Genomic DNA, 13,188 nt, shown 5'->3' on the forward strand with positions numbered 1-13,188 from the left:
AATGCTTACCCAAGTCGAAATTCTTGATGGTTCCATCAAAACATTTTGATGGTTTATGTTGGTTTCAGTACGATTTATGATGATCCAACATCATTTGATGGACACCATCATCCAACATGTTTCGTTTTGCGTTCATGGTTTTTGATATGCCAACAAATTTCCATCATTCCCTGATGGAAAGTGCTACTTTAATACTATGATGGTTTACCATCGAGAGAAGTTTGATTCTTATGAACCATCAATCCATGATGTTATATTGGGAATTCTTGATGGATCTCTGGAAACCATCAAAACAATTTGTTTGTTTTTTATATTAGACCATACTAAATCAATCCGAATTCTTGCATTGAGATGATGGTTTTTCATGATCGTCTCAACATTTGATTTCTAGGAAACTATGATGGAAATTTCTGATGGTTCAACTTGAACGAAATATCAAAACAAGTTGCTATTCTTATGCAGGACATCATAAATCAGACCAAATTCTTACATTGGGGTGAAGGTTACTTACGTTCGTTACCATCAAAAATGTAATGGTTTATGATGGAATTATTGATTGTTACCATCAAGATTTTTGACTCGAGTAGCGCGGGCGTTGCATCTATGATAATCACACAGAAAAAAATTGAAGTATACACAACGAACAGAATTCTAGGGTTGGATAAAAATTCTGAATTGTTCACTTTTGACCGTATTTCATACGAAATTCACTAATGGTAATCTTTAAAGTGTTTTACTTTAAAAAAATCATTTATTTTGCAATTCAAAAGAATTCTCAGTAATAAAGCACTTTAACTGTTTTGAAACATTCCAATTTTACAAAGATTAGTTATAAGCCCAAATATTCTATAAAACAAAAGTACAGTGTGCAAAATAAAAAAAGCAAACACCCTGAATGACTTTTGATCTACTGACCGGATTTACACGTACTATGTATAAACGTTAATGTCCAGAATGCCGAATCTTAAATATGCTAATGAATTAATACAGGCGATCAAGTTACGTACTTCGTACGTAACTTGACACTCAAAATAGGGGGGCCGGGACAGCCTGTTTGGCAGAGCACTGGGCCCATGACCAAGAGGTCGTGGGTTCGATCCCTGTCTGCCAAAGACTAATGCACGCTACATCTGTCTGGTCACAAAGTCCTCCATATTCCCATAACAAATCATACCTCTGGGGGCATTGACCCAGGTGGCTCCTTGTCTTCTGGATTGGTTGAAAATTACAAGGCTGCGGAGTTGAACGTTAGTAGTCGTAAACGCAAAATTGGGTCCGCTGTTCAACAACGGTTGTTCTTGGCATATGCCTGTTAAGTCCGAGGGGTGCGATTGTTCTTGATTAACACAGGGTTGCATGTTGTTGTTGTTAATTTACGCCGCACTAGAGCTGCACAATGGGCTATTGACGACGGTCTGGGAAACATCCCGGAGGATGATCCGAAGACATGCCATCACAATTTTGATCCTCTGCGAAAGGGACACAGGGTTGCACGCATATTTAGTCAAGTTAATTGCAAATATAATGATTTTAATCTAAACATTATGAAGCAGTAAATAGTTTTATCAGTAAACTTAATAACATATTAGAAAGAAAAAAGGTAAAAATCTTTAACATTCCAACTTATTGTCAACAATTTAAGATTAAAAGAAAGATATCTTTAATTGAAAAATTTACAACCAGGGCTCAAAACTAATGAGTGCCCGCGATTGCTAAATTTTTAATCAGATCATCATAGAATAAATAATCCATGATGAAATATTCTATTTTGTGCTATATGCTATTTTTTATTATTTAAAATCATATAACTGAAACAGTTAACCATTCGTTAACAATGATTGCTGGTCAGGGAGGCCATGGATTAATCATTCCATTGACCAGCAATCATTGTTAACGAATGGTTAACTGTTTCAGTTATATGATTTTAAATAATAAAAAATAGCATATAGCACAAAATAGAATATTTCTTCATAATTAGGAATGAAGTTCCATTTGACAATTTCATATTCTATTATTGCTCATATTCTACATTATATTATTACCCAAATTGTCCATAATCTATTCTTCATTAATTTTTCTACTCTCCATATTCTATGCTTTTATATTCTCTGAACTTATATTTCATTTAACATTCACACTATTAACTTAAAATAAAAATTCAAATAGAGACAAGCAAATAGACCATTGAAACTGTGTATGAATTAGGTAGTAATACATTTTAGTTACTTGTTCATTGTACCAGTGATTATATTTTCTTAATTTCTATCCATGATTACAATAAAGCAGGGATCCCCAACCCTATGCCCGCGGGCACCATGGCGCCCGTCGATCGATCTCGGTGTGCCCGCTTCTTGTGCCCAACGATAAAATATTTTAGTTTTCCATTTTCCCATAAATGATATGCAAAAATTAATTTGATAAATTACTAAAATTGTTACACGTAATGAGAATTATTACCGAAATAGTTAACTTAATTTTAGCAGCTCTTTTGCGACTTTGACTCTTCAAGGCCCTGTTACAAAATCCTGATGATGCTGACTTCATTTTACATACTGAAGTACGTTGGCTCAGTAAAGGCAAAGTACTTGATAGATTTATACATTTAATCGAAGAAATAAAAAATTATCTTGCAACCAAAAATCAAATATTTTTAGAACTAAGAAATCCTGTTTGGCTAGGAGATTTGTCTTTCATAACAGACGTAATTGAAAAACTAAATAATTTAAACTTGGAGTTGCAGGGAAAAGACAAACTTATAGCAAGAATGATATGGGCTATAAACTCGTTCAGAACTAAGTTAGTTTTCTGGATTTCACATTTGAAAATGAAATCTCTTGCGCATTTTCCAAACATGAAAAAAATGATAGGCGACAGTGAAATAGTCTTATTAACATTTGTCATCAACCTCCAATTGCTTCAAGATCAATTTGAAAAGCGCTTTCAACAATTTAATATCATCGAGCCTTTTTTGTAAATCCTTTTACCATCAAATAAACATAACCGAAATAGCAACATACATTTTAGAACGTCTTCAAGTTAGGCGAGAAAAAGTGGAGATAGAAATTTTGCATCTTCAGAATGACATTATCCTCAAAACTATTATATCAGATGAGAAATTCTGGAATATAGTTGACAGAAATAACTTTCCATTCTTAAAAAGAGCAGCATATAAAATAAAGTATTTCCGTGGTTCCACATACTTGTGTGAATCATTGGTTTCGACAATGAATTCAAAATATAGATCCCGAATTACAGATGAACACCTTGACGATTGCTTGCAAGTAGGAATTTCATCTTATTCTCCCAATTATGAAGCGCTGGCCAGTAAAATGCAATGCCAAAGATCACATTGACTGTATTTTACATGTTTTATAAATAATTTTTATACTTCGTATGCTCTGCAAGCAATTTAGTAATCATTTATTTTACACAAGAATATTAATACTAATTATATTAATTTCATAAATTAATTTTTAAAATTAAATTATTTGTGCACTATAAGTGTGTATTATTACCTATGTCTAGCAACTAAAAATTTACCTTGAAAAAATAAATGGTGCCCGCCATTTGACCGATATTCTGGTATTTGCTCTTAGGTACAAAAAGGTTGGGGACCCCTGCAATAAAGTATCAATCAGAACAAGTTGGAACTGGAGCCAACTCTAGAACAATGGATTTTTCAATTATAAAGTGAATAAAAGTAAAAATTATTATTCTAAAAGAAAATAAAGCTTCAGGGTTAAAAAAAAGAAGATTTAACGAAACTAAAATCATGCATCTTTTTTAAAAGAAAACTAATTATTATTTGCCTTTCAGTTAATATTATTTTTCCAGCAACACCATTTTCATTCTTTAGTAATAAAACATGCCAAAGATGGAGAAAAGAAGTATGTATACATATATCACAAAAAAATATCTCGATAAATTTTTAGCAAGCTGAGATGGCTCAGGGGATAGAGCCTTCCAATGAAGTAAACCGGGATCAAATCCTGGCAATGGCTGGTCGATATAAATTCCGCTTCCACGACCACAATGCTGACCCAAAATATACTGAGTGGTAGATGGATCATGGGATAGAGTCCCTTGCCGTCAGGTTAAACGTGGGAGGTTTTACTCTCCATGTAACGCATATACGGGTTAGTATGCTTAATTAATATGGGTAATACCTATTATATGAATTAAAAAAAAATTTATTTACAAAAATTTCAAGTTAATGGTAAATTTCAATATTATGTCTAGTGATGCTGAATACAGTTAATTTCCATTTGAATGGGATGAACTGCAAAAAAAAAAAGGGTTTTGTTATGATTTTGTTTATTAAATTTGTCAGTATATACTGCTCAGTTTTGTTCACAATTTCATTGTATTGATCAGTACCGAGCTATTGCTTTTTCATTTTATTAATCCTGTTCGAAGAGAGGATATATTGCTAGTTGAAAATAAAAAGATGTTGAATTACAGTTATCAAAATTAGTTCGTTAAAAAATTAGTAAACTAACGTTTTTCGTTTCCCGAGACTCTGGCTTTTCCTCAAGTCAAAAGCAGGCTTTTGTTCAATACTAATCAGTATTTTAGTCAAATAGCTTCTACTAACCTACTATTGGATTTATTTTCTAACTTTTATGAAGTTTTTAATTAAATATATTAGCATTAAATTCTAACTTGAGATTCATTTAAACTGAAATGGTTGTAGTGATATAGTAGTAATAGCTTGTATATTAAGTAAATTGAGTACCTTGGATATATAATACTATAAAATAGTAGCTTTCTCTATCATCTTCAAGAAAGGATAAATAAATGAGATACATTTCCTTTTGAATATATTTTTCTTTTCATTTATTTATTTTCCAGTGGTAAGTAAGAGTACAGCATATGTAAAAAGAATAAAATAGGAAGAAAAAAAAATAGTTTGATGAGAGAAGTTTGATCAGAGAATTTAAAGCATGTCTACTTCTTTTCGTTAGACAAAGAGTATTGGTAGCCAGTTTGACTCTATGATGGTGTAATCACATAAGGTCTATGACCGTTACTAGTGGCAACATCCTGAGAAAAGGAGCAGCTAAAAATCTTGTTTGCTTAGTCAGCTGTAAAAATAGAAGCATTTTTCTTGATAGAAAAATAGAAATCTTGTTACCTTAAAATTCTGCAGTGGGTCAGAATCCAATCTAAGACTTCAATTATATTAATAACTGAGAACTGTGCCAGAAAATAAAGAGTTTAATTAATTTAATGAATTTAAAAAGTATACAATTATATTTAATACATATTGCAAAATCAATGACTGAAATGTTAAGGCACAGAGATAGTCTTCAAATTAATTGAGAATCTGCGTAAACCATTGTAGATACATCAATCCTGGTAAACATATCTCACAGAAAAGCTTTTAGCAGACAATGCTGTGAGACTGTTCCCCGGGACAAATATGAAATAGAACAAACTGCATTGTGAATACTAATTACATTTTTAGATTAAAAACAAACTACATTTATTACAGAAAACTCCATATATGATCCAGGCAAAAGCTAGAAGATAACAAGTTGCTTCAAATTACTATTGCAATTAAGATAACTTGTCAAGATTTCAACCAATGGTTAAGTATATAGTTAAAAGCCGAAGTCATAGATGTGGGGCACGACTGGGGAGCCGATTCGAAAACTCTTCGCAGTACATATTTCGGCTCTTATTAGACCAATCCTGGAATATGGTTATCCAGTTTATTGTTGTGCTTCTGAGACCTAACTTGAGAGGCTTGAACGGGTTCAGCTTAGTGCTGCGCGGATCTTTATGGGTTTACGTAACAGCTGCCCCAACGATATTGTCCTCTTTGAGGCTGACTTACAACCGCTCAGTTTTCGAAGAAAATCAATGCTTGTCAAATATTATAACAAACTACTCAGTTTTGGTACTGGTAACCGAACGTCAGCTTTCCTTCACAGTTGGAGAAATAACCAAAGGCTCAAGAGAAACAGCCCTTTCAGTCTAGTGATCGGTGATAATTTGACTTCTGAAAATGTTGAGCCGCACTATCTGAACTCTTGTGTTGATCCAATCGAGGGACTCCAAGGAGTGTATTTCCACCCATTTCTTCCTGTACATGTCAGCAAATCTTCTGACGTTCCTGAATATCTGAGACAAATTGCTCTTGAATTGATCAACAGCATTCCGAGCGAGGCAACTCTTATTTATACAGATGGCAGTAGGAATGCCGATTCTTGGTCTGGCAGTGGAGTCTTCGTCAGATCCAATCACAGCTCTTACCATATCAAGTTGAGAAATCCTGATCACTGCTCTGTCTTTCGCAGCGAGCTGATCGCTATAGATGCTGGACTGGGAGCTGTGCTTACTTTTCCTGGATCAAATGACATCTGGATTTTGAGCGATAGTAGGAGTGCAATCCAGCACCTTTCGGATTGGCATGGGGTGGGTGACAGTGATGGAGTTTCAATTTTAAACAAGCTGAAAACCCTTTCTTTCTCCCATAATATACACTTGCAATGGATCCCATCTCATGTCGATGTTGAGGGTAATGAGATTGCAGACTCCTTGGCTAAGAGCGGAACTGATCTGTCCCTGCATTCTTCGGCATCTCTGACTTTCTCGGAGCTCCACTCCCGTTTTAACAGGCTTCGTGATCCTGTGGCCCCTCCTGTTCATCATTGGTATCAGTGCAACCGCCCAGGTGGCAGCCTGTCCCTTCAGTGCAGTAGGCGGGATCAGACGGTTATATCAAGATTTCGAAGCGGTCACCTAAGAACTATGTTGTTCAGTAATGGTTCAAGAGTTTTCCCTGTTTGCACTAAGTGTAAATACCAACAAGCTACTCCTGAACATATACTTCAATGCCTAAATATCTCTAAAGTGGAATTCTTCTCTGATCCACTTTTTGTTACAGACTTACTCAGAGTCTCTGGAGTCATGGACTTGGTTCAGCTCCGCTAACCGTGTGGGCCAGCAACAACATAGTTAAAAGCACAACTCTTCAAATTGTGAATCTAAAAGATTGCTTACAGTAGTTTGAATCATCTTGAATTACAGATTGAAAAAGGGACATTTAACGCAGATCATCGAAAAAAGATGATTTTTCTAAAACTAGTCTATTAAGATGCTTATTGAATTTGTTATTTAATTAACAGATTAATTTACTATTCAGTCTCAACATTAGTTTTATACAAATTAATTACAGCTTTAAACACAGGAGAATGATCTTTTTGTGTAAACAACAATTTTTAAACACAATTTTTTTTAAATTTATAAAATAGTTTTATAATATACAAAATAGTTTTAGTTTTAAATACATAAAACAGTTTAACATCTAAAATATTTTTTTTTGTACTTAGAATATTCTTAAAATAATAAAAACAGCAAGCATTCCGAGCTTATTTAGCAGAAAAACTTAACTTTAACTTACACATTTTAAATTTAAGCAGTGACTAGATTACGGAAACAAAATCAATGATGAATGACCACAGAAAATCCATAAACAAATCGAATAATAATCAAAGCAATAGAATAGATTAACATAATAGATAAATAAGTCAAATCTAGGAACTTTTTTTTATACCATAAAATTAGAAATATTGTAATACTAGCAAAACACATACTAAAAGTCGAAATCAAATAAAAAAAATATAAAGAAATAAAAGTGGTTTACTCATCTAAATCAATAATATAGTTTAAAATAAAAACAATTACAATAATTAGACTGAATAATAGTATAACAGTAAGATATATAAAATTACTAACAGTACTAATCAGTAATTTTATAGTAATAGTAATTTTACTATAGTAATAGTCAAATTACTATTACCATAAAATTACAGATATAACACTAAGATAAATAAAATATTAAAAAAAAGAACTGAAGATTAAGAGTATAAATTGGAATGTCTCTGATATGAAGAATCTAGTGAAGGTATGTGTGTCAGAGTGCGTGGCCAGATTTGTCAACCAAAAATAATCATCTTTTAAGCACTCACAAAAATATTTTAATCACTTTCCAAAAAAAAAATAATTAGGTTCTATGCAGTAATAAAATGCTTTTTTTTTTCTCTACCGTTTAAAGTTCTAAATTTATAAACATAAAATCAATAAAATTCAGAAACTTTTTCAAAAACTGTACATAATCATCATAAAACAATTAGTTTCTGATAAATGCTGCAAAGAAAATTGCGAAAATCATGCATTTTTTGTAATTTAGAACGACAATCGACTAGGCAAAGAAAAAAATCTCTATTTAAAAGATAGAAAATTGAGCACTTTTTACAAACTACGAATAAAAAAGCACCCTTAAGGGCTTTTAAAAAATGCAAATAAAAAATAAGCACCTCTAAGCGCTCTTTAAAAACGCAACGCACCCTGTGTGTAAAACATCAACTTTGGAAAGTGGAGCAAAAGACAGAAGAATCTGCAAGCAAAATATGTTTTCCAACAACAAACCATTTTTTTAATACCTTAGCAGAGGAAAAATAATGTTCTTTATTTACTACTAATCACAGCACATTATTAAAATATATAATTTTAAGCATTTATTTTCAAATTGTCCCTTCTTCCACTAAGTTCTTCAACTCATAATAAGTTATTAAAAAATGTAACAAGAGTAGTTAAACGTTTATTTGCCCTTGAATCACAACAACAGCATTGCCACTGATAAGGACTCTGTCATCAACAAGCTTCATTTATGAGTCACCATCCTGAGCAGAACATCGTGGAGCTATATGAAAGAAAAAAAAAACATTTGAGTGAACCTAGGACATTTATTCTATAAATTTCACCTTTTTATGCCAATTTTTTTTTCCTCCTTAACTTTGTCAGGGAGAAATTTCAGTAGATTTTAGAAAATAATATAAATTTCATGATAATTGTTGCACTAAATATTTTACACTTGGGGAATTTTAGGGATTGTTAAAGTCATTAAAATAGAAAAACTGCAATAGTTTCCAGTTATGATTGACATTAAACATACTTGAAATCTAATGTATTACGTTTACTCACAATTTCAAATAGTAATAGGCATTTAATTCATCAAAGATAGTTAAAAGATTTAATTTAAAAGAGAGTTCTGAATAAAAATAAACCAAACATTTTAGAACAAAAAAAGTTTTTAACTGATATCTATGAATGAGATTCATTTCATTATGTATTGGTAATACTTATTTAAATATTTAAGCGATAATCTGTTCAAAAATTCTATTTCAGCAGAGATTTTTTTAGGAAACTTACTCGATTTCAAGGATTTTTCTAAAATGTACAAAAACCAAGACAATTTTAATTAAACCAGTAGACCAGGAGAAACAGGCAAAATCCAATAGAGTTGGCAGCTACGCATTAGATATCCATCTAATATTAGTTTGAATTCTTATGTCGAAGAGTTTTTTGTTATCTTTAACTTTTTTTAAATAAAAAATGAATTTTTTCGTACAAATCACAAGATAAGTTTATAGTAAACCAATTATTGTCTATTTAGTGCATAATTAATTTTATCTTACATTTAAAAATAAAATTATCATTGTTGTATTTTTACTTATAATCAACTATCATTACATATTTATTATCATTACATTATACATTATCATTACATATTTAATAATAGTTATTCTTATATTTCATGATTCTACCTTTTAGAGTCAGATTTTTGAATATATTTTTCTACTTTTTAGAACACATATTTAGTTCTGAACTTGTTATTGGGAAAACTCGTAAGTGTCCTTTCAACTTGGAGATATCTAGAGTATACTGTATATAAATTTTAAGCTACTATTTCTTATTAAAAAAAAACATTCTGACTTGCAGTTAAAAAAATAATGTAAGTGCTTGCGAACAACAACTGCTAATGTTTGATAACACGATAAGTACCAGTTCCAGGAAAAAAAATTTGCTTACATTTTTTTTAATAGATATTATTCAATATGTATAAATGTTATGCATAGTATTTTACATTCATGTGATTATTAAAATATAAAAAGCATCAGAAATGTTTCGATTTATTGGATAAAATGTTTGTGCATGCTTTTCAGAAGCATTACATATAGAATAATATTGAGTTTAAAAAAAATTATACAAGTATTGTTATTTTTCTATTCTGCACAGGGATAATTTGGTGGTAAAAATTCAACTTAGTCCAAAAATAGATTTACAGGGTTAGTCACTCAAATCTGGAGAAAAAAAATTCCTGCACTTTCCCTGTATATATTATACACAATAGATTAAGAGAAATCACACAATTATTTTGCTCTTGAGTGACCTAAATTAGGCTAACTATACTAGTTTTTAATGCTCAAAAAACTTAAAGAAATAAGGAAGAGCTTAACATACTTCAAACATATAATGCTATAGTAAATGAAATAAGTTAGTGTAGATGAAATATCATCTTTAAATATCTCATAGATTGCGCATTGAGTTGTCACCACTTGTTTAAAAGACTTAAATAAGAAATATAATTCCTTGCATATCCCCAGTTTGTGACAAAAAACTTATAATTCTCAGCATCTTCCCCTGTGGTTTTAGGTGACTTCCAGGTATTTTTTCAGGTTTTCCCTGTAGAGTGGAAACCCTGATTTAGAATATTATGTGACAGTTTTGAATTATAGAAAAAAAGCCATTCTCATAATAAAAATGTCCTGCAAAGACAAGTAAAGAAACATTACCTCAGAATAATTTATTCTAAAAGAAAAAAAGAATTTTTTTAGGGAATTATTATGAATAATTCTCTAATGTAATAAATGTAATTTCTGTTTCTCTAAAAAATTGACAGTTGTGACACTCATGCTAGAATTTTGTTGTGATTTAGGTGATAAAAATGCATTAATTTAGGAAAAGTCTTGTAGCAAATAAAGAGCTATTTAATAATGACAGGGGTGATTGCGAGCCCAACTCAAAAATCCTGAGAATTTCTTGAGTAAAATCACAAATGACGCATTTCAAAAAATTAATGTCTTTATAAATTTATATTGATATTTTCTAACATGAAATTTTAAATAAATTATATGCAGCATAATTTAAATGAATAATTATGTATAAGTTTACTTTTATCTCTGATCACATTTATCATTCTGCCAGAAAAAATATATTTACAAATGAAAGAGATGCAAAGTATAAATTCTAGTTCTAATATTTGTAAATAAAATGTACAAAAATTTTTATACATAAATTTGATCGATGATTTATTGAAACTTCTTGACCTTTAATTTCCGGATTACGGTTAGCGAAAAATCCAGAATTTTTCTGAAACACAATCATCTTGGTAATTATATCTTTTCACTGCAACAAAAGTGTAGCTTTCTTCCTTTGACAAATTTAAAATAGTACAAAAAGGTCTCCTTCAATCATGGGAGATAAAAGAAAAACAAAATATAATAGTTCATAAAAAAAAACAAAAAACAATTTTTAGTTAAATTTGAAAAATTCCTCATTCTCCCAAAATATTAGGGCATGCGTTGAATTAAATACTCAAATATAAAATAAATTGAAAAACCATATGAAAAATTACTTATTGTAGGGGTGCCCAAGCTTTTTAAGTAAGTGCCATTTGCATGGCAGGTAGATTAACACAGGGTTGCACGCATATTTAGTCAAGTTAATTGCAAATATAATGATTTTAATCTAAACATTATGAAGCACTAAATAGTTTTATCAGTAAACTTAATAACATATTTGCAGAAAATTAAATACTTTTAACTATTTTAATTTATTTAAAACTAAAAAAAACTAATACTTTTTTTAAAAGACTTTTTCAATTTTTCACAAAAATTAATTTGTTAAATATATACGCATACATAAATATTGGAAGGGGAAATATAAATTCTAACCAAACAGAAGCTTAAAGAATGATAGATCAAAAACTATATGCATTTTATAGAGTAATATAAATTTCAATTAAATATTTTAATTAAAGAAAATTCATAATGTTTCAGCAAAAACCAAATCAAAAGAAATTTTTTTATTGCGTTCGGAAGCTCCTGCGGGCCGCACATCAACAGTCAGCAGACCACAGGTGGTGCACCACAATAATTAGACTAAAGAAAAAGAATTCTATGAATACACATTTTACATACCACAATAAGAATTCTGCTGCAGAGTTTTAGACCAATATGGAGCAAGCACTGAATGAGCAGAACCTGAAAAGTAATTTAATTTTAATAAAAGGCCAAAACATTTGATAAAAACCTGAAAATATTATTAAACTTCTTATTTATTTTTAACTAAAACAAGTATTACCACAGAATTTAAATTAATCTGAACTTGAACTGAGACAACATATAAGCAACGGAGTTTCCAATTATAAAAGGAAAAAAGGTAAAAATCTTTAACATTCAAAGTTATTGTCAACAATTTAAGATTAAAAGAAAGATATCTTTAATTAAAAAAATTATAACCAGGGCTCAAAACTAATGAGTGCCCACGATTGCTAAATTTTTAATCAGACCATCATAGAATAAATAATCCATGGCCTCCCTGACCAGCAATCATTGTTAACAAATGGTTAACTGTTTTAGTTATATGATTTTAAATAATAAAAAATAGCATATAGCACAAAATAGAATATTTTTTCATAATTAGGAATGAAGTTCCATTTGACAATTTCATATTCTATTATTGCTCATATTCTACATTATATTATTATCCAAATTGTCCATAATCTATTCTCCATTAATTTTTCTATTCTCCATTAATTTTTCTATTCTCCATTAATTTTTCTATTCTCCATATTCTATGCTATTATATTCTCTGTACTTATATTTCATTTAACATTCACACTATTAACTTAAAATAAAAATTCAAATAGAGACAAGCAAATAGACCATTGAAACTGTGTATGAATTAGGTAGTAATACATTTTAGTTACTTGTTCATTGTACCAGTGATTATATTTTCTTAATTTCTAACCATGATTACAATAAAGTATCAATCAGAACAAGTTGGAACTAGAGCCAACTCTAGAACAATGGATTTTTCAATTATAAAGTGAATAAAAGTAAAAATTATTATTCTAAAAGAAAATAAAGCTTCAGGGTTAAAAAAAAAAGATTTAACGAAACTAAAATCATGCATCTTTTTTAAAAGAAAACTAATTATTATTTGCCTTTCAGTTAATATTATTTTTCCATCAACACCATTTTCATTCTTTAGTAATAAAACATGCCAAAGATGGAGAAAAGAAGTATGTATACATATTTCACAAAAAAATCTCAA

The sequence above is a fragment of the Parasteatoda tepidariorum genome, chromosome 10, assembly GCF_982258835.1.
Source record: "Parasteatoda tepidariorum strain Cologne lab strain chromosome 10, Ptep-v5.0, whole genome shotgun sequence".
Taxonomy (NCBI): domain Eukaryota; kingdom Metazoa; phylum Arthropoda; class Arachnida; order Araneae; family Theridiidae; genus Parasteatoda; species Parasteatoda tepidariorum.